The sequence below is a fragment of the Lithobates pipiens genome, unplaced genomic scaffold (genome assembly GCF_037356315.1).
Source record: "Lithobates pipiens isolate NorthernLeopardFrog02 unplaced genomic scaffold, aLitPip1_a1.2 Scaffold_25, whole genome shotgun sequence".
NCBI lineage: Eukaryota > Metazoa > Chordata > Amphibia > Anura > Ranidae > Lithobates > Lithobates pipiens.
Window position 1 is genome coordinate 19,528,578 of NW_027507787.1, and position 27,492 is coordinate 19,556,069.

The following is a 27,492-nucleotide window of genomic DNA, read 5'->3' on the forward strand; positions in this document are numbered from 1 at the left end:
TGTAAAGCCGGCCTTAGTGAGGATATCACCACAAATTAACTCTTATTGCAAAGAATGCTTGAAATGTGACTTGTAGTTGAGTGCAGAATTATGGAAAAGACAGTAAGCCAATATACATGTCGGAAATGTTGGGGGCTGTGTATATGCTGATGATGTACAGAATTCATTTTATTTATGTTTTTTATTTTTATTTTTTACAATATTCGAAAATTACAGCAGCTGAAAACTGAAATATAAATGTATTTATATACGGTATCTCACAAAAGTGGGGGGCTTGGCCCATTAGTTCCAGTGAAGATAACTTTTAAGGTGTCCGCATACCAAGACATTTTGGAAAATGTCAGCTGCCAACTTTGTGGGGGCAGTTTGGTGATGGCCCCTTCCTGTTCCAACATGACTGCACAGCAGTGCACAAAGCAAGGTCCATAAAGACATGGATGAGCGAGTTTGGGGGAGAAGAACTTGACTGGCCTGCACAGAGTTCTGACCTCAACCTGATAGCCTTTGGGATGAATTAGAGTGGAGACTGAGAGCCAGGCCTTCTCGTCCAACATTAGTGCCATGTGCGTCTAAAAGCAGGTGTCCCAATACTTTTGGAAATATTATGTATATACAGTATCTCACAAAAGTGAGTACACCCCTTACATTTTTGTAAATATTTTATTATATCTTTTCATGTGACAACACTGAAGAAATGACACTTTGCTAGAATGTAAAGTAGTGAGTGTACAGCTTGTATAACAGTGTAAATTTGCTGTCCCCTCAAAATAACTCAACACACAGCCATTAATGTCTAAGCCGCTGGCAACAAAAGTGAGTACACCCCTAAGTGAAAATGTCCAAATTTGGCCTGATTAGCCATTTTCCCTTCCCGGTGTCATGTGACTCACTAGTCTTACAAGGGAGCAGGTGTGTTATATTTGGTGTTATCACTCTCAATCTCTCATACTGATCACTGGCAGTTCAACATGGCACCTCATGGCAAAGAACTCTCTGAGGACCTAAACCCTATTGAGCATCTGTGGGGCATCCTCAAACGGAAGGTAGAGAAGCGCAAGTTCAAGCATCCACCAGCTCTGCGATTCCATCATGGAGGGGTGGAAGGGGACTCCAGTGGCAACCTGTGAAGCTCTGGTGAACTCCATGCCCAAGAGGGTTAAGGCAGTGCTGGAAAATAATGGTGGCCACACAAAATATTGGCACTTTGGTCCGAATTTGGACATTTTCACATAGGGTGTACTCACTTTTGTTGCCAGTGATTTAGACATTAATGGTTGTGTGATGAGATATTTTGAGGGGACAGCAAATGTACACTGTTATACAAGCTGTACACTCACTACTTTACATTGTAGCAAACTGTAATTTCTTCAGTGTTGTCACATGAAAAGATATAATACAATATATACAAAAATTTGAGGAGTGTACTCACTTCTGTGAGATACTGTATGTTACATTGCATTTGTATTTCATTTAAACAGTTGGTTCAAACCAAAACTGACATTGCAGAAAAAAGCTCATAAAGGGTTTACTCCAGGAATCACCCATGAGCAAAGTAAAAGGGACTATTGCGGTACCCAACTGAAATTATCATAAATGATAAAATTTTAATTGACATTTATTAGATAATTTGTGAAAGAAGCAAAAGATGAAAAAAATATATAAATCAAACAAGTAAACCCTTTATGAGCTTTTTTACTGTCCTGTCTATGCTATTATGGGATGAGGGTACCCCCCCCCCCCCCTTACAAGGCAATACAATTCCAAAACTGACATTGTCTAAATATATTTGGTTGAGTTTTTTACGTCTACACACCTGTTGTGGCCAGTGTGAGGGGTTTTCAAACAGTATGAAGTATCAATGTTCTATTATGGAGAATGCAAAAGAAACTGCTGGAACATGCAAAGGTGGGCAAAACCACTCAAAAATACTAAGTGGGCGGGATAGTCAGAAAATAGTCAGGGACAGCGTATTGTCAGAGTGCACCAGACTCCACCTAAAGCAGGGTTATGCAATTAGCGGACCTCCAGCTGGTGCAGAACTAGAAGTCCCATGAGGCATAGCAAGACTCTGACAGCCACAAGCATGACACCCAGCTGCAGAGGCATGATGGGACTTGTAGTTTTGCAACAGCTGGAGGTCCGCTAATTGCATATCCCTGACCTAAAGCTAAAACAACCTTTGAGTGGCCCTTTAAAATTGTTACATGCACTCAAAATTAACAACAGCTTACCAAAAAACTGCATTGTTGGGCTCTTCCAAACTGGATAATTTGAATGTATTGTTTAGACGGGACCTCAGGGACATACATGTCAGTAAATGCTGAGCAAAATCGGACTTTGGGAGCATCTTTAGAAACAGCAGTATTTGAAGAGATATTCAGAGATGCCAGATTCTCTGCCTAAATCCATTCTGAATGCTTTTACTTTCTATAAAAAAGAAAGCATTCATAGTGAAAGGAAAATAAACTGCCAAGCTATAGCAGGTGTTATTGATTCACAGTAAAGTGCGTGCCATCTAAATCATTGTTTTTGCAAGGTACCCTACAAATAGCAAACTGAAATGAAATTCTCAATTACAAATATGCACAACACACCACCCACTTTGCTATTTTAGAAGTTAGGTCTAGTATTTTTGACTCTGTTTTTTCTCAATGAGAAATGCATTGCTCCTAAATAAACATGATTATACCCTGCATAGATACACAGTTTAATTCAAATCCTAAAAATAAAATGAGAGACGTCAATTAGATCTAGGCTGCACAACAATTTAAATTCTAATTGGCTTGTGGTCATTCCACAACAGGGAGTTTAACCCAGCAAGCCTGAAACAGGATGAAGGTCTATAAAAACAAGCACCTAGAACAGCAATGTTACAGAATGCAATTCGCAAGTAGATGGTCAAAGATTTTGTGTTTGTTTCAACTAATGTATGTTAATGTATAAAAAAATTAGGAGTTAACACTTTCTGCACCTCTTTAAACAAAATAATGATTTTTTTTTTCTGTAAATCAAATATTTCTAAATAGACAAAAACATTGTATGATGTAAAGTGGAGTTTGAAAGTTTTAGTCCTTTCTTAGTTTTGTAAAATAAATCAGTGTTGCAGATGCATTATTCTTGATTGAAACAGAAATTTTTGAATATCAGAAATATATACCTACTGTCTAATATGTACCATACCGTCAGAAGAAAAAGTCGTTTTTTTTTAAAGAGAATATCATTCTAAAAATGCATATATGGTGGACCTGCCCAGTGATCCAAACTTTCTGGAGAACCATAGTTACCCTTGCCTCTAGTATGTCTCTGGAACCCTCAACATCCCACATCATCATCAATCTGAGACCAGACGCAATGACACGTAAACAATTTGAACTCATGATCTAGCTCCTTACAGCCGCAAAGCAAAGTATAGCAAAAAGTTTCCATCTTTGGCTGTAGTGGAAACGAAACATAGAATAAATCACACATGCAAAAATGGGAGCTTTTGACAAAAATCAGATCTCCAAGTTTGACAAAATATGGCAACCCTTGATTAAACACCACTTACCACCGGACTTTGAAGAGATTGTCTTTAGACTATGAAAGTTAGCCGATATATTTACTGCATTTGAAAACACATTGATGGTCAGGTCACCCTGGGGAACTTTCCCCTCTTCTCGCATCCCCTTCCTTCTTTTCCTTTCCACTCTCTCAAGACCCTTAGCCTATAGCCCCACCATTGTTTAGCCCCTCCCCAAAATTCACAGATCCCCTGTCACCAAGGGGCAATTACTGTACAATCGAGCCCGTACAGTATATTCCCAAGGTAGTTCAAGGCACTTACCCCATCTTCTAGCCTTCACTCGACCCCCCACCCCCTTCTTACACCCACCAGAGTTTTGCATTTTACACATATTTATAACAGTAAAGTCAGTTTATATAGTGAAATACAGGACTTAGAACTCCGTCTGACTACTTAGATCTTGAATTTTAAAAGCAGCGGTAACTCTGCTCATCTCACAGGTTTGCTAACTAACAGAAGTTTGCTGCTTTTAAAATTCAACATCTAAGAAGTCAGACAGAGTTGTAAATACTGTATTTCACTATATACTAACTTTAATGTTATAAATATGTCTAAAATGCAAAACTCCGGTGGGTGTGACAACATGTCCGCTTTACCCCTTCTTAGTGTATCCTTACTGTGGATGAGTGTGGGGTGTAGCAAGATGGCGGTGACAGAACGTCACTTCCGTAGCAAAGTGTGATGGGTCACCGAATATGTAGTTACAGTCCCGAGGGAGCCGAGAGTAGCCGAGTGTACTCGGCTCGGCTCACAGTCATGCCCAGTCCCTGTGTTATGTCCATCATAAGGCAGGACTGGGCGCGACTGTGAGCAGAGCTGAGCCGAGTACACTCGGCTATGTATCTCGGTGGAGCCGGCGGGGCACCCTATTGGGCGGGGCCCATGGGCTTGAGCCCAGTCAAGTCCAATGGTAAGTCTGGCCCTGACCACAGCGTACTCTGCCTTTCATACAAGGAGTCCTGCTCCAACGCTAGATATGCATATACATATACTACATGTCAAGCAACCCGCTTGCGAGTTCAGTATAGTTTGGACTTTTGAACCCCTATAGCCAGCACTTTTAATTTGTTCTGTGATCTATTCTAAATGACTGGCTCCTATCCTGAAATTTGTACACCAACTATTGCCTGTACCGAACTGACCTTAAAATGTGCGCTTATTGTAATTTTGCAATATCTACCTAGAACTATCTTGTAACTGTTCCTAACAAAGGTTTCATAACCTGTTCATTTAATACCTCAATATAGATTAAACCAGGAGAATATCATCCTAAAAAGAGCACCTGGACATTCACTACACTCTGTAGCATGTTAATCTTTCGTAATTGTCTGGGTTAATGATTTAAACAATCATTCAAATCATTCAAACATAATACAATATTCTTTGCATGTGGTCATGTTGAATCATTTTCTTTACTAGCCATGCAATTTTCTTTATTTTGTCTTGATTCCTTGACTCTTAAGCCTGGTACACACCACTAGTTTTTTTTTCAACCCAGGGCGTTGAACGAAAAAAGCTCACAGCTCAGATCGGAGCTGCTTTACTAACAATCCAATGTTGGTAAAGCGATCTTCTCTGCTGTACTATTGTGCTCTGACAGGGGGACGCCCCCCCCCCCCCCCCAGAACATTGTTTTATAGTTTTAGTACATTTTATCTTTGGGAGACATGAATTTTTTTTCTTTCCAGAAGGCCAAAGACTAGAATTACCATTTAGTGCAATTTAGTGCAAAAACTTTTTCTTGGCATACATAAAGTGGGGAGGGATTATAACCTTCATCAAATATTTATTTGTGTCTGTGGCCCCTGCTGAGGGAATCCACTCAATCTTTTTGTCTCAGTGACCATGGTCACTTAAATAGTGGGAGATTCAACATTTTACAGCTGTCACCAGACAGGAAATAAGGGACCGTTTTCTATTGGGACACCTGTTCTGTTGACAGCTGTCTACAAGAACATCCCCCTCACTTTAGATTAATATTTCCTCTTGCTTTTTTGTCTCAGGTACAGGGTGTGAAGGGAAATCTCCCAAAAAGTATGTAGACAGCAGAAAATGAGTGGGGATTTAAAGTGGTTGTAAACCCTTACAAACCACTTTGACCTATGGGTAAGCCCAGGGGCGGACTGACAACTCATGGGGCCCCCGGGCAATAGGATATTACGGGCCCCCCAGGCAATCGGGGATTATGGAGCCACAAAGTATACACACACGCAGTATACAATCACACAGTATACACATACATGTACAAACAGTATACACAGACATGTTTCTATTGGCTGAGAAGGTACTGGAGAGGTGGGGCAGCTATAATCTCAGGATTTTTAGATCAAAAGGATGTCGGTAAGGGACATTTCGGAGACAGATGTAAAAAAAAAAAAAACACAGATTTTTACATACTTTCCCTGGTTTTACTGAGGCTGACAACCCTGATGGGGCCCCCTAGTGGCCCGGGGCCCTCGGGCAGTGCCCGAGTAGCCAAATGGCCAGTCCGCCCCTGGGTAAGCCTAGATTAAGGCTTACCTGTAGGTCCAAGAAATATCTCCTAAACCTACACGGTTAGAAGATATTTACAAAAAGACAGGCACTGCTGTCTTCGGCGTATGCGCCGTAGACATCGGCGCGCAGGCACACTGGGCATGCCGCTGGTAACGGCAATATCCTGTTAGTGGCGGCTCCCGTGCGCATGCACGGAAGTGACGTCGTCGCTGCTCCGGCGCTGTGACTGGCTGGAGCAGCAATACCCGGAAGAAGATGGATGCTCCATGCTACAGGGGACAGCGGTGACATCACTGGCTCATGTGTCAGGTAAGTGACACATAATGGGCTACTATGCAAAGCATAGTAGCCCATTATGCTTTACCTTTGCAGGGAGACAAAGAGGAAGTAAACCCGGATGTATGTAAACCGGCTCCATTGTGAGCCGGACACATTCTCCTGTCGTGCGAATTGCATGCGGCTAAACCTGCATCCAATTTGCATAAATGTGGACCCAGCCTTAGTCTAGTACAAGTCATTCTTTTTTACAGGTCCCACATTTTTAGGGATCAATAATTTTGAAGAGCACAAAAAACTGCTAAATAGATACCGTATATACTCGAGTATAGGCCGACCCGAATATAAGCCGAGGCCCCCAATTTACCCCCAAAAAAACTGGCAAACTTATTGACTCGTGTATAAGCCGAGGGTGAGACATGCCTGTCCATCCCTGTGTGTGTGTCCGTCCATCCCTGTGTGTCCGTCCATCCCTGTGTGTCCGTCCATCCCTGTGTGTCCGTCCATCCATCCCTGTGTGTGTGTGTGTCCATCCATCCATCCATCCCTGTGTGTGTGTGTCTCCATCCATCCATCCATCCATCCCTGTGTGTGTGTGTCTCCATCCATCCATCCATCCATCCCTGTGTGTGTGTGTCTCCATCCATCCATCCATCCCTGTGTGTGTGTGTATCCATCCATCCCTGTGTGTGTGTGTGTCTCCATCCATCCATCCATCCGTGTGTGTGTCTCCATCCGTGTGTGTGTGTGTGTGTGTGTGTGTGTGTGTGTGTGTGTGTGTGTGTGTGTGTGTGTGTGTCCAGCCTACCTGTGTCCCGAGCCTTTGTCCCGAGCCTCCGTCCCGTGTCGTGCCTTGCCTTCGTCCCGTCCCGTCCCGTCCCGTCCTGTCCCGTGCCTTGCCTTGCCTCCGTCCCGTGCCCTCTTCGTCGGCGGCCATTGTAAAATTCAAAAGCCGCGCCTCCTCCTTCGCCTGTGATAGGCGGAACACTGAATTTCCCAGCAGCCTGTGTTCCGCCTATCACGGACGTCGTATCATCCTCGTCCGTAGTACGAGGATGAGAAGATGCCCGTGATAGGCGGAACACAGGCTGCTGGGAAATTCAGTGTTCCGCCTATCACAGGCGAAGGCGGAGCCGGAGGCGCGGCTTTTGAATCAGAATGGCCGCTGTCTGTCTGCTCCACACGCTGATCGAGCGGGCAGACAGCGATGACTCGAGTATAAGCCGAGGGGGGCACTTTCAGCCTCAAAAAAGAGGCTGAAAATCTCGGCTTATACTCGAGTATATACGGTATGCATTATGCAATAACCAACATTGAATTGTATTGTAACCAACTCATATTTATTCTTGTACAAGTCACTCTTACCATACATTCAGTATATTTTACAGGTCCCACATTTTTCAGGGTCAATCATTTTGAAAAGCACAAAAAACTGCTAAATAGATATGCATTATGCAATAACCGACATTGCCTTTTATTCTACCCAACTCATATTTTAATGTAAAACTTCATAGAGAACATAACATATGACTTGAATCACATCATGAACACATTATGCTATTCTTGTAGTTTACAGAAATTAAGATAAACTATTTGGATAATTAAATCTTTTGGGCTGCCAGAAATAAACACTAATAATAGGAAATTATTATTTACAGCAACATTATGCAGAAAGTTATTTTTCTAGACCATCATTTTGGGCTAAGGAGGAGGGCTAAATGTAATATTGGCCCCAAAAAGAATCATCCAGTCTGCAAAATGAGATAGCCTGTGGACAAAATTCATGAACAAAGACTTTAAACCTAGTATTAACAATATATTGGCTCCTCACATCTGGTATGCACATCAATTACAAAATATAATTATACCATCATTTATAAAATGGCTAACAAGGTCAATGGCATACATATTAAAAAAATGAGTATTCTGTAAAAATGGAAAGAGTTAAGTGTAATACACTATTTAGTAGAAAAATGGGGACTGGACATCAATATCCTTTTTTGACTTTCCAATATAACAAATTTTAAGGGGCAAATGTGTATTTTAAGGTTGAATAATGAAAATGTTGAGAATTGCATGGCGAAATGTATATTTCTCACTAATGAAAAAAATGAATTCCTAACAGATTCTCTTCTGTTTAATAATTGTAGAAAATATTTCCCTGGAATGTTTTTTTTTTTATTGAAGCACCCCTTATTTAGACAGGGAAGCAATGAACTGTAAAAAAATCCAAGAGAAAAAGTAGTGAGGTATAGAAGCACCTTCCTGCTCACTTTTGACATCATCCTTTTTGCCCCCCTCATCAAATTCTTTATCAATACTACCACCAGACACTGAGTTGGAAGCATTATCAGTAGCAAAACTTGTGTAGTACAAGGTTATTGGGTGGTTGTTCTTTTTTAGTATCCATGCCCAACCACCAATAAATAACCCAGTAAATAATAGAGAAGTCCAAGTGGAGTCCACGCAGCCAATTCTGCATATAAGCCACACATTCAGTATTGTTCATATTTGTAATGCGTGTTTGTGAATTATGCATTGTTCTTATATGACATCATTTTATTTTGCGGATGATGAGCCACTTATATGCAGCACTGATGGGCACTGATGGGTGGCACTGATATGCAGCACTGATGGGCACTGATAGGCGGTACTGATAGGTACTGATAGGTGGCACTGGGCACTGATAGGTGGAACTGATGGGCACTTATAGGCAGCATTGTTGGGCACTGATGGGTGGCACTGATAGAGTTCACTGTTAGGCAGCACTGATCAGGGGGCACTGGCAGGTATCACTGATGGGCACAGAGTGCCATCTCTATTGGGCACTAATTGGCATACCTGGTGGTCCTGGGTGGGCATCCCTGGTGGTCCTGGGTGGGCATCCTCAATGGGTCTGCACTGATAATCAATGTGCTGATTATCAGCGCAGACCTCCCTTGTCAGTAAGCAGCTGATCGCCTCTCCTCCACTCGCGCCTGTCAGTGCGAGTGGAGGAAAAGCCGATATACGTCTCTTCCTGTTTACGCTGTGATCAGCTGTGATTGGACACAGCTGATCATATGGTAAAGAGCCTACGTCAGAGGCTCTTTACCAGTATCTGAGATGCGGTGTGTCAGACTGACACACCACATCACCGATCGCCAGCACGCAATTTCACGCAATCGGAGCTTATCCTCCTGGACGTCATATGACGTTCAGTCAGGATAATGAAACCACACGTCTATATGGCAGACAGGAAGTGGTTAAAACATACAAAATGTTAAATATTACATTTAAAGCCAGTGTAGTATAAAACAACTCTTTCTTTTTAGGTGACACAATACAACAGTATTCTCACCAAGTGCTTAATAAATAAATTAATGCAGGCTTGCGGGAAACCGGAATAGACTATTCTGCAGGTCTTCCCTGTTCTTTTAATGTATGGTGGCTGTCATACTGGAGAGAACAAGGAGAGGTGGCTTGTGAACTCCAGACAGATGGAAAATCTAACGTATTCTTTGAAGCATTAAGCACATGAGGAACCCTGGGTTAAGGAACAAGAACGCTGTTTGACCCACTTATTAACCTAAGGTGTCATACCCTTCCAGTGAGTGTATGGAACGCTAGATGGGGGGGAGCACAAGTGTGAGCACATTTTATTGAATAGAACAAGTCACTTCGGGGTTGATTCACTAAACGTTACCGCATGCGATAAGGGTATTATGTTACTTATTTGCATAAATTATCACATGCGATAAATAAAGTCCAAAATAGCGATTTTGCAGTAAATAATGAAAATAATAAAATGACGGTAAATGTTGCTAAACATTGTGTGCTAAGCTGGAAGTCCAATTCACAAATGGAACAGGAACTAAAATATGGCATGGTATTTAACACCATCCTTTTGGTGGTGGTAACCAGTGGTAACCAGTGTGGTATTTCCTGTTCGAGTGAATGGGAGTTGAGAAAGAGAGTACTTAGCAGCATAACAGCTACTTTATGGAGCTTTTTGAGTACAATCTTTTGCAATTCAACTTCCTCAGAAGGCACCAGAAGAGAAGAGTTGATGTCTCTGCGACATTTTGCGGAGAGGGCCCTGCTGGACGACTTCACAGAGGGTGAGGCTCAGACGGAAATTCCGGGTGACCAAAGAGCTGATCCTGATACTGCACATTAGGCTGTGGTTTAACAACAATTATTAAACACAACACATTTAATCAATTAGAAAAGTAGACTTAACCTCCCTGGCGGTATGATTATGTCAGATTTGAATTTCCAGACAGGGTCTGTCCACCATATGACAAAGCGCCATTAATGGTGCGAAACGCATTAGCTATCATCTGGACCTATGCCTCTGATTGATGTATGGTTCAAGCTTCATTTAATAAAGGCATTATTTTGGAGTGCGGCTATCCTTTCTCCATTTTCTGCCATTTGACTTTGCTTAGCCGGCACCCTTCATCTCCTACATACTAGGACAGTGTGAACACAAGCGATACCACCCGTAGTGGTAATTGTCTTCATTTAGGGTCCGTCCATGTGCGTCTCGCCTCTCGCAGGAAACAGAGCCTGGCATACAGTACATCGGGCGGAAGACCCAGCCTCCACACACAGCGGGGAGACATCGCAGGATCCTGGGGACAAGGTAAGTAACTTTCCCTGGATACTACGATGCAGCCCTGAGTGTGGCTCAGGGTTACTGCTCTTGGTATGGAAAATTCACCCCGAGCCACATTCAGGTATATCACTAAGAAGGTTAATTAAAAAGGAATCGAAGACAATAAAAAGGTCAAATAATAGTGGTCTTTACATAGCAGTTATGTGTATGATCCTTGAAATTAACAATTTACATCTAACATGTTCAAAAGTTTGCACTCTGTTACCCCTCGACACCCACAAAAATGGGCAATATTCTCCCTTGGGAAACCCACACAATTGGGAATTATAACACCACCCATCCCACCCCTCACTCACTCACACAAATGAGCACATCTTCCTACTAGGGACACCCACACAAATGGGCACTTATTATTGCTCCTTAGGAAATGACAACAGAAATAATGCACTATACAAACCAAGAAGATCTGCATACATGTTCCTCACAAATAGAACTATTAAAATGGGACACATCTAGCCGCTGAAAATGGCATAATATTTCCCACAGCAAGGGGCCTAATTCCACCAACAGAACACCCAGAGAAAGGGGCCTAATTCCACCAACAGAACACCCAGAGAAAGGGGCCTAATTCCACCCAAAGGAAGGGGGTACTATTCCACCCACAGAAAGGAGTGCAATGCTACTCTTAGAGAGGGGCCTAATTCCAGCAACAGAGATCCTAATTTAATCCACAGAAGACCCAGAAAGAGGGGCCTATTGCAACCCACAGAGAGCCTAATTCTACCCTTAAACACCAACACAACATTGTGGAAATGTCCTTAGACAACCCTTAACCACCAACACATGTGATAAAATACCATACGAGAAGATGCAGTAATTACAGAGTAATAAAAAAAATGCACTCGTTATTTAACGCTAAATTCTTCGAACTTTGCACTTCTCTTTGGACTTTGCAATAGAGGGGGCTTTTGGGACTTTAAATGAGATGCACGGTAACATGCATATCCATCCCTATTCAAATACATAGAGCAAGAGGGTCTGGACTTTAAATGAGGTGTCTATATTGTAGCTATCCAAAGGAGTCAAAGTAAAACATAAACAAGTATTTATTTGTTTGCCATGATTGAGTAGGTGCATGGCAGACAATACATGCAATAATGGCACATAATATAACAAAGCCCTTTGTTACATTGTTCCAGATACTCTGAGTTACATCCATACTCATGTTCCCTGTGTTCCTAATGGAACCTACTACCACAGCTTCTGGACCAGGCATTCTTTTCGGCCCTAGCACACCGGCGGCATGTTTGTTTCACACTAAGCAGATATGTGGGTTTTACAGGGATGACCATCTTATTCTCCCTGTATTTATATTCATTTCTTGTCTACAAATGGTTGATGTTGATCTATTTACCTCTTTTTATAGATGTATCATGCATCCGCCCCTGATGATTGGATAGATCCCATGAAACGCGTCAGACCTAACCTAGATGCAATGCATACATATTTACATGGCCTTTGGATTCAGGCAATGCCGTGCATTATAACTGTTATATGACAATGATGTTTTATTATTGAGGACAATACTATTGTATATTGTATATTCTATTCATGTTTTTAACATGTAAATGTTTTGGATACATGATTTGTTATATTATGTGAAATTATTGCATGTATTGTCTGTACCTACTCAATCATGGCAAACAAATAAATACTTGTTTACGTTTTACTTTGACTCCTTCGATTAGCTACAATATAGACACCTCATTTAAAGTCCCAACCCTCTTTCTCTATGTTCTCTTTGGACTTTGAACTATTCTGATATTAATTGTGAATTTGGATTATCACACTATTAGGGATTAATAATCAAACTGGATTTTTTTTTATAATATATACTTTTATACATCTTTCACTAGAAAGAGGGAGGGGTATTGTAGCGCTTGGAGGTGTATAGATTTTTGTTCACAGCAGTAGGTACTAATTTATTTATTACAAGCACTTGGTGAGAATACTGTTGTATTGTGTCACATAAAAAGTGGGAGGTAGATTATAGTATTCTTGTTTTTAAATTGTATATTTTTATGTTATATGAAATATTTTGGGGGTAAAATGTATAGTTAATAAAAATAGCTGGCTCCTAAACTGGAACCAGAATTTAGGCTACCACTTTTGTATTTGGCAGTTTGGAAAATGGACTAGTGAGTAGTATAAAAGTATTAGATGCAGAAGACCATAGGAGTTTTTGCCAAAGAGAAAAAAGTGCCAACTTTGTTTACCATTAGAGCATGCTGGCTTTCAGGTTTCTCTGTTGGAAGTCTGGCAAAAGGACCAGTAGCATGTCGTTGTGAGTGTCAGATGAAAAATGCCTCGCGTGTATTTTTTGTTACAGTGAAAAAAAGTAAAAAAAAAAAAGGTCAAAGAAAATACAGCCCTTATGATTTTAATACAGCCCATGCAAGGCATATTGGCAAAAAAAAAAAAAGGCTCTGACAGAATCTCAGGGCCTGTCCTATTCTGATGCCATAGCTTAATGGGCCCTAAACAAACATTTATGATGCTTCTCTATGTAACTTTTATTATCTAAAAGAAAAAGGCTTACGTTATCCACCATACCTCCCATATTATGTTCATAGCAAGTGATGTGTAGCCCGAATCAATGGAATTTTCTCCAAAGAATGCTTTAATCCTATTATTGGTAAAGTAGATTATATTTTATAAGCATGAGACACATTCAATATTATATATTATAGGAAACAATGACGTTATGTTTATTTTTCTACTGCTGTTACTTTGTAGTCGATGAGTCATCTAAATATCAAAGCAAGTTCTCTTGTCTTTTTGTTAGGAAACTATTAAACAAACACACGGAAAATGGATTGATATGATTTCATTGGAATTATTTTGTTGAGACATTTTGCCCCTGGATTTCAACCTTACCTGTTTTTTTCTTTAGATGATGGGCGGGGGGGTTAGCAGAGCATGGCATATTTGAGATTGTTGTAGTATACTTGATATTGTTGAATATTCACTGGGATTTTATTTTATTTTATTGTATTTATTTCCATAACCTAAGTGCACCAACTCTTCTATCCACTGTGTCATTCTACAGCTGCAACTTGAGAAAACCATAGTACATCTAGAAATAAAACATTTAAAGCACCATAGATTTTCATAATGCAGTGTTTGAATCAAATACCAGACCCATACACCGTCATTTGAGGATCACGCCAGCCTTACATCTTGTCTTTTATAAAATTGATACTCTTTGTTTTTTTAAAGTGATGGGAAATCCAAAATGTTACAGTTTTTAGCAGAACAAGAAGTGAGAGTAAATTTGTAAATAGAGAAACCTGTTTCATTGATCCTCAAAATTGTTGTTGCACCTTTGGTACAGGAAGTGAATAGAAATCACCCCAATGGGATACAGATAGCAGAAATTAAACTGGCAAGAACTGAACCCTTTACTGCTCAATTCGAAGCTAAAAAAAGTTTTGACTATACATACACATTAAAGAGGAAGTAAACTCTACCACTCTGATGTTTCTTTTCATTTAGTCCATTATAATAAGTAATTATCAAACTATAGCCACTGTAATCCAGCCCAAATCGCATATTACTTACTGTTTAAAGAAACTTTAAAAAAAACATTTCCAGGGGTTAGGCAGCGCCATCTTAAGTATTGCTTTCTGAGTCCACAGTGGAGTGTATTTCCGCCCTTACATTGAGCACTTCCTGTACTGTTAACCAAGCCTCCTTCTCAATCCAACGTTTCTATGGCAACCCTGTTTCCCTGCTCATAGCTGACTTGATTTATTTCATAGTATTTACTGATTATCTAGTGTTTGCCTGTGTGAGTCCTATCAACTTCAGCTGATAAGACTGCAGTACTGTTGTCCCATTCCCTGCTTTATACAGCATGTGATGTCATATGGTCACATGGTGTGTAGGAGGAAGCTCTGAGTGATTATGCAGCCTCCTGGGATATCTGTGGTGTGCCGTAGGAAATCCTTATAACAGATAGATAAGCACATAGAGAGTGTGCCGTAAATTAGGGGAGATCTGGGCATGCTCAGTGACATTCATTCTAAAGAACAAAAAGGATTACAACAATACTAAGCAAGTAAGGAGATATCTACAAGCAGTGTTCATTAGGGTTTTTTATGCTAATTTACATGGAACAAAGTTGTGGGGGAGGGTTTACAACCACTTTAAGTATGTAGGTAAGCCATGGTGATTGGTATGGGGGCTAAAACAATCTTCATTAGGTCACTGGAAGCACCATAATCTGAATATAATCTCTGCAACTCCAGTGATCCAGAAGGAGGTGCAGAGGTACTAGAAGCAAAGAACCTGGTGCCCTTCTTAAAAATGGGCAAACTGTTGATGGAGCAAATTTTAACTTGCTGATCTCTAGTCTTTCCTTTATATTTGTCAGGATGATTACAAATACTTGTGTTGAACAGTATATTACAGTTTCGTTTATTTTTAAAATTCTTTCTTTTGGGATGTACAATGTTGCCTTCTCTTGGTGGAAGATTAAAGGGGTTGTAAAGGTTCGTTTTTTATTTTCTAAATAGGTTCCTTTAAGCTTGTGCATTGTTGGTTCACTTACCTTTTCCTTCGATTTCCCTTCTAAATGTTTTTTTTCTTTGTCTGAACTTCTCACTTCCTGTTTCTCCTCAGTAAACTTCACACCATCATGCGAGCGGTGTTTAGTCAGCCAGAACAGCTTACTGAAAAGCTTACTGAGGAGGAACAGGAAGTGAGAAATTCAGACAAAGAAAACAAAGAAAAAAACATTTAGAAGGGAAATCGAAGGAAAAGGTAAGTGAACCAACAATGCACTAGCTTAAAGGAACCTATTTAGAAAATAAAAAACAAACCTTTACATCCCCTTTAAGATAATCTGTTGAAAAATGTATTAGAAATAGACAATGCTACCAATTTCTAATTTATGGTTTTATTAAAACATTTTCAATACAGTTATTACTTTTTTGTGAACAGAAAAGTTATACATGAGAAATTGATAGAGGATATTTTCAACAATTTCCCAACAGCAAGGAGAGCAAACCATTTCATCTATGATAATACCAGAGATATTTTGCTTAATGGTCCTGATGCATCAAATGCAATTAAACCTTACATTATTCCTATTTGTAATTGGCATTCATGCTAATTACCAGCTGTTTCATAAAAAATTGGTAATATTTTTCATGTGATGCCTAACATTAGTTACAAATAGTAATTGATGCATTCTTATTATTATTCATTTTAAGCAATAGGTTTAACCAGAACAACATAACCATACTGCTTCATTTTGCCTATTTGAAATAATTAGAGAAAGATAAAAGTGGAAAAACAGAGAAGAAAAATGGGGAGCCTGCTGTTACACAAAGTGAGTTTACACAGCAAGAAGATTATACAATGTGCAGGATCTTTGGTAATCTCCAGTATTTTTTATTTTTTAAATACGTAATTTAACCCCTGATGTGGACTACACCTACAACTTTTCGGGAGGGGGAATCTCACTATTTTAACTTTATCATTTATTATTATCATTTACAATGTTCCAAAACATGCATTTGTTACCATCTATATAGTACACAAGTTGTGTGAAACAAACATTAAGATCATAAACTGGGGGCCTGGCTGTGGCTTGAGCTCTCACTACCAAGCCCTTCAAAGATCCTGAGCCAGAGACTGAACAAGCAATTACTACAGCAGCAGAAGTAAAGATGTGGCTGCAAAGCAGGAGAAATATGTTTATACTCCAGCTTAAAGTGGAGCCAAAAAATTAAGTGCTGCTAGATCACTTCAGACTGCAGGTAATAGTTATGCAAAACATTAAAAATAAGTGCCTATACTGTTTAAAATGCAGTATTATACTGTCTTATCCTGCTGTGCACATGCTCAGTTGCTCACCATTATTAGGCACTGACAAATTTGTAGAGGCTGATCTGCTGACAGTGAATTAAACCCTCTTATACTTTAAAATCATGGAATCTGCTTCTGTTAGATCTGCAACTGCCATGGTGCTGCACATGTGATCAGTTATGACATTTAATCATTTAGTCAGTTAATGGTTTGACACTTTAGTTAAGGAAACAAGCAAATGTGACAGTTAGAAATCTTGGTTACGCTTTTGGATTTACTTCTGCTCAGGAGCTCTGAGCTTCAGCAAAATGGCAGCCTCCAGCAAGAAGTAATTGGAGCAATGCTGGAGACAATTTACAGCACACACTCATATTGGTAGAATAATTATTAATGTGGAATGGAAGTTCCTAGCCAAAGAACATTATTTTTTATCAAGTTGTTATGGGTAAAGTCTTGCTTTAAGAAAGCACCAGAAAACACTTTTACACCAGTATTACCAGCCACAACACCACCTGCTGCACCCCAGTAGATGATGCAGAACTTCCAGACCAGGCCTAAAACTCTGTGGACTTCCCTGATGTCTATAGTTATGTAGTAAGTTCTAATGCCTGTGTGGGTAAATTAAAATGTGTGTGTGTGTGTGTGTGTGTGGGGGGGGGGGTCTGTTTACTGTAAGTGCTTATAAAGTATTATCTGGAGTTCAGAAAACAAATACAGCCATCTCATCTAAGGATTGGTAAGCAGCAGTATGTTAAATTTTTGGTTTTGGGTTTAATACCGCTTTAATGCCTTGTACACACAATCGGACATTCCGACAACAAGATTTTGTCCTAAACTGGTGTTGCATACACACGATCGGACAAAGCTGATGTAAAATCCGATCGTTCGGAATGTGGTGATCTTCATTCGTTACAACGGGACTACGTTGAGGCTAGTAGCCAATAGCTTTGGTCTCGTAATCTGATCTGCGCATGCGTGGCACTTTGTCCGATAGGAATTCTCTACAAATGATCGTAAAAAGTCAGATCGGATTTTTTTTGTCAGAGAATTTGAGATCCTGCTCTCAAATTTTTTCGGTCGGAATTTCGAATGGAAAAAGTCCGATAGAGCCCACACACGATCGGATTTTCCGACAATATAATCCGATCGGACCTTTTCCATCGGAATTTCCGACCGTGTGTACAAGGCATAATACTTTTGTAACAGAGAGATTTACACCATTGTTGTAGTTGAAAGAGTGCACAGGGTTCCCATCTGACCTCCTGGTAACCCACCATGACCCTATAAAGACAGATATATTATCTCCAAGAAAGCAGGAGAGGCTACAGAGGTACCTCATAGAGCACTTTTTGGACTGCATGATCCAGTCAAAGGACAGCCTTGTTCTTCATGCTTATGAAATTTGGCTCCTCAATAGTTTGCAGAAGACTAATTTAACTTAAAAAAAGTAAACACTACATAATCTTAATATGGAAACATTTCTTTCACCTGCACATGGGCTGTAATGGACCCAAAAGGTAAGATAGCATTTCTTGGTAATTCACTTTATATTTTGTAACCTGAATTTTTGTGTGTATACTCCCTAGAGCAGGGGTCTCAAACTGGTGGCCCTCCAGCTGTTGCAAAACTACAAGTCCCATGAGGCATTGCACAGCTCACAGTTACAAGCATGATTCCCAGAGGCAGAGGCATGATGGGACTTGGAGTTCTGCAACAGCTGGAGGGCCATCAGTTTGAGATCCCTGTCCTAGAGGTATTGAAATGTTTATTCAACTTCTGGGAGGACAAACCTAATCGTCTCTTCATTTTTATTATCGATTTTAATGCACTTAAGATCCCCTCATTTACTAAGCTCTGGAGATTTTTGTTTTTTGTTTTTTTCAGGTCGGCAGTAATGTCTGGCGTTGTGATTGAAGAAGGATCTACATTGGGGGACATTGTTTTTTATTTAAAAAAAAAGGACTTGTCAACTCATGTTGTGCCTTTACTCGCTTTTAACACTTTTTTGGTGAAGAAGTAGGGATACTATGTACCCCATACTCATTCACACGGGGGGGCAGGATCAGGGCCCCCCAGATTCTGATAAACCCACTGTCTGCAGACCCCCACAACTAGCAACCAGGGTTGTGGTGAAGATGCCCTTGACCCATCAACATGGTAACAAGGTGCTTTGGGGCGGGGGGGGGGGGCAGAGCTCCCCTTGCCCTAAAGCACCTCTCCCTTGTTGAAGGCATGTGGCCTGGTATGGTTCAGGAGGGGGAGGGGGGCTCGCTGCTCCCCACCCTTCCCTGACATGCTGGGCTGCATGCTCGGATAAGGGCCTGATATGGATTGATGGGAGGGACCCCATGCCGTTTTTTTTATTTTTTTTATCGCCAACAATTCTTTTTTTTACATTCAGCTGTAAGCGGGGAAACCTGCTGACATGACTTATTGATTGTCAAGGTGGCAGGTGGCTTTCTGGCCCGCTCCTTAACAACCAGCTAAACATTGAGGCCGGGTTCACACTATTGCCGGCTCACAGCAGTCATGCGGCTCACAGCAGGGGGTCCGGTATATCCCCGTAAACCGTTTCAGGTCTGATTTCAGCCTAAATTTTGGGGCTGAATTTGGACCTGAATCAGACCAAAAGGCGCACAGACCCCTGTACAAATTCGCACCAGAGCCGCAGCGGAGATATGTGAACCGGCTTCATAGAGAGTCGGTCGCAATCTCCTACCATGCGAATTGGATGTGGGGAAACCCTCATTCATTTTGCATAGGTGTGAACTCAGCCTTAAACTATTGTTCCAGCCCAAGCAAAAGAAAAGCAGCATGGGAGCTTGTGCCCAGGCAAATAAGCACAAGGCACCCAATGCTGAGGACAATTAATATTACTATCACTGACCACCACCGAAAGGGGCTTCATATTATTGCCACTAATCCTTAAAATGGGGGGTTAATATTACTGCTCCTGACTATTAAGGGAATTTATTTTTGCTGGAGGTGGTTATTTCAACTGCTGACACAAGTTCTGGGGTTGTTAATGCATTCACTGGTACCAATGTTGGTTGTTGTCACTGCAACACTGACACCAATGCTTGGGGTTATTACTGTGTCCACTGACACCAATGCTGGGGGTTATTACTGTGTCCACTGACACCAATGCTGGGGGTTATTACTGTGTCCACTGACACCAATGCTGGGGTAATTACTGTGTCCACTGACACCAATGCTGGGGGTTATTACTGTGTCCACTGATACCAATGCTGGGGGTTATTACTGTGTCCACTGACACCAATGCTGGCAGGTATTACTGCCTCAGTTGGTACCAAAGCTGGGGGTTATTAATGTGCTCACTGACACACATGCTGAGAGTTATTGCTGTGACCACAGGGTTATTATTGGGGCCACTGACTTTACCACAGGGGTTTATTCACACTTTCTCTTAGGTGTATCCACAGGCCCTATTTTGTCTAAATTGCAAAACAATCTAACAAAGCTGACATACTACAAGTCATAAACCATGAAGTGCCCTCACTCTATTGGTCATGCCCACTTTATAACCACGGCCACAAGTGATTGGCATGTGGTTTACTATTCACGGTGAGTTTTTATTATTGATTTCTTCAATTTATTTTTTAATTATTTTTCAGTGGCAGCTTGCACTGGTTCACCTTATTTATTAACCTCAAAAAGTCAACACTTTGTTAAGAAGAACCTCTACTCCTTTAGTACACCAACTTCATTGTGTTAGAAATGAGTAAATTCCACACTGACAACCATGACCTTATTGCACCCACAATCATGATTCACTGGGGTTGATTTACTAAAGGCAAACAGATTGTGCACAAGTATAGTTTCTCCAGAGCTTAAATGAGGCAAAGCTTTACTTTACAACGAACACCCAATCACAGGCAATGAAAAAAAGAAATAAATAAAGCAGTGTTTTTGCTTGCACATGATTGGATGGTGGAAGTCAGCAGCGCTTCTCCTAATTTGCTAAGCTCTGAAGCAACTGTTCTTTTATAGAGCAATTGCACTTTGCAAAGTGCAAAGTCTATTTTGCCTGTAAGAAATCAACCCCACTGTCTCTTCACCTAAAAAAAAAGGTTTAACATTTGTGGTGAGCGGCACAGGGGGACATTAACAATAATTTGTTTCATTTTTGTTTTGGTATGTCTGGGATAAAGTACTCTAGCTTTGTACGTCAGCGTGCTGGGCATAAAATTGTTGGTACTTTCTACCAAATTGCAGTATTAAGTGACAGGCTGTTTTGTAGAGATATATAGCTGAGCCAAAGTTTAGTTCTGAAAAAACATCCCAGTAGGGAGCTGTGGTTTTTACCAAAAGGTACAATATTCATGGTATTATCTGTGTGGTCTCTAAATGTTTATGTCATTCCAAATTACATGTGGTTTCATTTTTAACTGAAGCACAGAAAAACTGTCATTACATCTCTAAAGCGGGCCTTCAGTCATTTTTTCAACTTTCCACCTAATAAATCTTCTGCCCTTGTTGTTTTAAGTTTGGATAGTAAAACATTTTTTTTCTGCCAGTAAATACCTTATACAGCCTACTTGCTGTTTCTTGTCTGGTCATTAGCCTAGGCTTATAACATCATACACAACTCTCTCTCACTCTTGTGAGAGTTTGCCAGGAAAGGAAGGAGGCTGAGTCATAGGAGGGCCAATGAGAGCTGCAGAGCTGGAGGTTTGTCTGTATAAATCCAGGAAGTGAACAGGCAGCAGCTTTAGCTGCCCACAGTTAAAATGGATGCAGCCAGAATTAGTGGAGGGAGATTTCTGCAGCATATTTGGCAAGTACAGAATTCACAGTATATACTCTATAAAATAATATGCAAAGTGGTTGGCGGGAATCTTCAGAATGGCAAAGTTTTTATTACAAATTATGTGAGCAGTTTGTCTTTAAGTTTAGCTCTATCTGACTATTGCTAGACCTAAGTGTGTACTGGACTGTAAGCTTGTTTAGGCAGAAGTGACTCATGCTAATAGGAGAGGAATGAGGCCGCAGAAATAACACTTATGCCGCGTACACACGACCAGACTTTTCAACGGACTTGGTCCGGCGGACAATCCGACGGACTTTGCAGCTGAGGTCTGCCGGACTTTCAAACGAACGGACTTGGCCACACACGATCACTCCAAAAGTCAGACAGATTCGAACGTGATGGCGTAGAATAAGGAAGTTCATAGCCAGTGGCCAAAAGCTCTCCTAGCTCTCCTAGCGTCGGTTTTAGTCCGTCAAACTAACACACAGACGAATGGATTGTCCGCTAAAAGCCGAGTCCGGCAGACAAATTTGAAACCAGTCTTATTTCTAGGTCTGCCGGACTTTTGGGAAGAAAAAGTCCACTGGAGTCCACACATGATCGAATTGTCCGACGGACTCTGATCCGCCGGAAAGTCCGATTGTGTGTACGCGGCATTAGTGCTTTTAATTGAAACAAGTACACACTATAGAGGGATATGTGTTGTTCATATTTCATGTCTGAGGTTTACAACCACTTTAATATAGCAGCAAATAACATAAGATTAATGAAGTGGATGCAAAGTGGAAGCAGTGGGTCTGCAGAGAACAACATCTTGCGCTTTGTATGTTGTATATGAATTTGCACATGGTTTGGTTTATTTAATTTATTGGCGACACTATAAGACTAATGAAGTAGGCTTAAAGTGGAAGTAGTAGATCCATAGAGAATATTATTTTGAGCATGTAGCACTTTATATATGAATTTATTCACATATAATGATCTTCTAATTGAGAAAGGGAATACTTACCTTTGTTACAGCAGCAGTCCAGCAAATGTTTCTTAGGTTTTTCAGTTGTTAGCAGTGGCGGCCCATTCATTAGGGGCGCAGGGGAGCCGCCCACCTAATCCATGCATTTTTTATTTTTTTTAGAAGCTCATGATTAGAGCCGGAGTCCTGATTGACCAGGAGTCCTAAGACCAGATTGGCTGCGAGTCCTAACTCCTGATTGGCCAGGAGGAGAAGCGGCCGCCAGCATTCAGGAGGCTATGCAGGGGTGAAAGCCGTCACCTGGATGTGGTAAGTGCAGGGGCTGGGGGGTTCAGCGGCCGAGTGATCGAGCAATGGGGGAGCACCGATCGAGCAAACACTGGGGGGGGGGGTGGATTATGTGGCTGGCTGGCTGGGGGGGGGGTGGAACGGTGGGCCACCTCCCCCAAGAAAATTGAGTGCCAGCCACCACTGGTTGTTACACATATCATGTTTTTTTTTTTAAACTTCACTAGCGGTCTAGCAACCAATAACATCATGGTTGCTAGGGACCTTCAGTTGCTAGGCGGCAGGGAGGTGCTTGAGTTCTACCACCTAAAGACACTTGCAGCCCACACAATGGGAAGTTCTCATTTAAAGAGGAAGTAAAGCCTCTTAAAAAAAAATACACCCTGCAAGGCAAAGGCATAATGAGCTAGTATGCATAGCATACTAGCTCATTATGAATTACTTACCTGAGATCGAAGCCCCTGCATCAGCCCTTATTCGCCTCCTCCGATGCCGCCATCTATCCCGGAGTGACTTCCGGGTATCGCGACTCTGGCGCTGTGACTGGCTGGAGCCGCTTTGACGTCATTCCCACGCACTCCCACTAATGGCATGATCGTCGTTACAAACGGCACGCTCAGTGCGCCTGCACCGATGTCTATGTCGCATGTGCCGTAGACATCGGTGCTTCTATTCCTGCAAATATCTTCTCAACCGTGTAAGTCAAAGTATTTGTCATTATTTTTTTCAACCAGTCTTGATTCAAACACATCTGTCAAATTGTATTGTCACCATTTATTTATGTATTGCATGTATTATTATTATTTATTTATTATGTATTTATTTATTGTATTGCATTTATGTATTGCATGTATTATTATTATTTATTTATTGTATTGCATTTATGTATTGCAGTTACCACCATTGATTTTTGGTCCAGCTTTACATCTTCCTATTTTGCCTGCACGGGCATTAGGGAGACTGCAAACCAAACTAGAAAATAATTGTGCAAAACGAACTAAGCGGAATTACAAATCCTTTTGTGGGTAAAAGGGCCGCATCACATGTATATCAGTTATGTATGTACAGTACTGGCTTGTTATTACTTCCACTTTTATGTACATTTTAATGAGCACTATTTTGTTGAACAGATTGCTCCAGATTTTTTTTTTTTCCTAAGAGAAAACATACAACAGCTTCTGCATTTCAACAGATGCCTTCATCAAATCCTTTGCTAGCAGCTATAATAATACATAAGGCTTATACCGCATATAGATAAAAACAACCACAATAATAACATTAAAACAAATGTTTGTAAAGCCTAGCATTGAGCATGCTATACACGATTTGACTGACACGATAATCTCTCCCACAGAACAACCTGGATTCACCTCTCTTGCCCAGGGCTATGATGTACAGTAATAATCACTCCTGTTTTGAAGAGGTATCGGCTGCCAAGTTCTACATGCGTGGGTCAGCAGATGTTTTCATTTTACAAGGAATAGGGGATCATACATTCATCAAATGCTTCACATTTTTATTTTTCATTACCAATATTTTTTTTTTGCATATTTCTGGTAAACTTACTAATTATTTGTCTTGAATTTCTACACAAATAAAATAGATAGTGGTAGTGGAATTAAAAAAAAATCTGGTTGTCACTGAAATAGTGAAGAACAAAGGTTTGACAGAATGAGTCGAGCGTGATTCATATCCAGGTTTCAATATCCACCAATATAGTCCAATATAGTGCAGACCACAATACTTTACTAAAAACTGGATTCTGTAACCAGCAAAGACAATGCAAGGTCCACCTACATCTACTTCTTTAAATTCACAAATAAGACCACCCACACGGATACAACCACAGAGCTTTCTCTAACTTTAGTTTACCTATTTCATTTATTTTACTTTGTGCAGAGACAGTGTTGCCCAGTTACATTTATTGCTATTCGTTTTATTATGATAAAAGTGTATCACTCGCTGTCTGTTATCTTCCTCGTGATCCTCATAGTAATGGCACTACAATGGTTAATCAGTTTCAGTCTACTTTAACCCTTTCCTGCTGAGTGTTCACATTTATGCAGTGACAAGGAAGCGAGTCTTTATCCGTGGGGCTGCATATATGTTACTACGCCGCAAGGAGCAGTCCCAGCATGGAGACTGGGCTCTCCCCAAGACCTTTGGGTCCCATCAGGGCCGGATCTAGCCTGTCTGATGTGAGGGCGCACTAAAAAATGTTGGAGGGGCAGAGGATGAGAGGTCAGCTGAGCAGAGGATAGGGTCAGCAGTCTGTAGGGCAGTGCACTCGGGCCATTAGTTTGTAGGGTAGTGGGCAGGGGTCAGCAAGGTAGAAGATGGGGGTCAGCAGAGAGGAGGACAGGAGTTGGCAAAAAGGAGGACAGGAGCCACTGCTGGCAGGGCAGAGGACAAGAGCCACTGCTGGCAGGGCAGAGGACAAGGGCCACTGCTGGCAGGGCAGAGGACAAGGGACACTGCCGGCAGGGCAGAGGAAAGGGGTTACTGCTGGCAGGGCAGAGGACAAGGACCAATGCTGGCAGGGCATAGGACAAGGGCAACTGCTGGCAGGGCAGAGGACAAGGGCCACTGCTGGCAGGGCAGAGGACAAGGGTCACTGCTGGCAGGGCAGAGGAAAGGGGTCACTGCTGGCAGGGCAGAGGACAAGGACCAATGCTGGCCGGGCAGAGGACAAGGGCCACTGCTGGCAGAGAAGAGGACAAGGGCCACTGCTGGCAGGGCAGAGGACAAGGGCCACTGCTGGCAGGGCAGAGGACAAGGGCCACTGCCTGCAGGGCAGAGGAAAGGGGTCACTGCTGGCAGGACAGAGGACAAGGACCAATGCTGGCAGGGGAAAGGAACCGGGTCACTGCTGGCAGGGCAGGGGACAAGGGCCACTGCTGGAAGGGCAGAGGAAAGGGGGTCACTGCTGGCAGGGCAGGGGACAAGGGCCACTGCTGGAAGGGCAGAGGAAAGGGGGTCACAGCTGGCAGGGCAGAGGACAAGGACCAATGCTGGCAGGGCAGAGGACAAGGGCCACTGCCGGCAGGGCAGAGGAAAGGGCTCACTGTTCGCAGGGCAGAGGACAAGGGCCACTGCTGGCAGGGCAGAGGAAAGGGGTCACTGCTGGCAGGGCAGAGGACACTGCTGGTAGGGCACTCAGAATAGCTCCTTCTTCCATCCCTGCACTGCACACAGCCTGGGCTCAGGTAGCAGATCTCCTCCTCCCCACACAGTAAATAGCTGAGATTGCATTCCCTTACACACAGCCACAGCACAGTGTATAGCTGTCTACTGCAGCTGCACTGCTATTGTGATCTGGTAATTTCACAGATCAGAACCGTTACATATCAGCCAGCTACTCACACAGGGTCATAGATTTTTTTTTTTGCCTGGGTGAGGGGATGTTCACTCTCTCAATTTGCAAGCGTGATATAAGATGGTGCCCTTTGCACCTCCTCACAAAGGTTGGTTATCAGGGTGTGTTCTAAACATTGTGGGCCTGTGTGCAAAATCATAAGTTGGGCTCTCCTGCCCGTGAAAAAGAAAAGTGCAGCAACAATTATTGGGTGTGACTTTCTTTATCCTGAATAGTGGCTGTGACCTAAAGGGACACAGCGTGCATGGGGTTCATTAGTAAGGGAACTTTTACACTGGGGCAGGTTGTTGTGGTAGAGCATTTTTAGGGGCACTTTACTGTCGTTTTTACATCGCTTTTAGGCCACTAGCGGGGTGCTTTTAACCCCGGCTAATAGGGAACAAGGGTTAAAAGCGCCACTGCCGAGGTGCTTTGCGGGCACTTCGGCAGCACTGGCCATTGATTTCAATGGCAGGGGCATTTTAGGAGTGGTGTCCTGCAACTCCCTAAAGATGCTACTTACAGGACTTTTTTTTCCTGCAAGCGCACCGCTCCATTGTGAAAGCACTCGCGCTTTCACACTGGAGAGGCAGGGGAGGCTTTTTTCAGGAGCTTTACAGGCGCTATTTTCAGCCCTTTAGTGCCTGAAAAACGCCTCAGTGTGAAAGTAGCCCAAGTGACACAGTTCAGTAGTAAGGCAGAATTCAGAGGTCATTAGATAATGAAACAGAGTTTAGGGGTTAGTAGTAAGTGAGGCAGAGATCAGAAGTCATTAGTAAATAGTGCAGAGTTCAGAGGTCATTAGTGAGTGGCACAGGACAGATTTTGCCTAATAGTGGGAGGGGCTCCCAGCATAAATCACTCTTAATCCCCCCCAAATCTCTTAATCTAGTGTAAATACACTTATACCCCCTTCCCAAACTCCCCTCCAAGCACAGATCCTGCCCCCCACCAAAATCACCCCCTTTTAGTTATAGTTTTAGGGCGGCACAGTGGTGTAATGGTTTGCACTCTCGCCTAGCAGTAAGAAGGGTCACTGGTTCGCATCCCAATCCCGCGACACTACCTGCTGGAGTTTGCATGTTCTCCCTGTGCCTGCATGGGTTTCCTCCGGGTACTCCGGTTTCCTCCCACACTCCAAATACATGCAGGTAGGTTAATTGGCTTCTGTCCAAAATTGACCCTAGTTTATGAATGAGGACCTTGGATCATGGGTTCCTTGAGGGTAGGGACCAATGTGGGTGTGCAATGTACAGCCCTAGGGACAATTGTAGACACTCACTCTTACACCCCCCCCCCC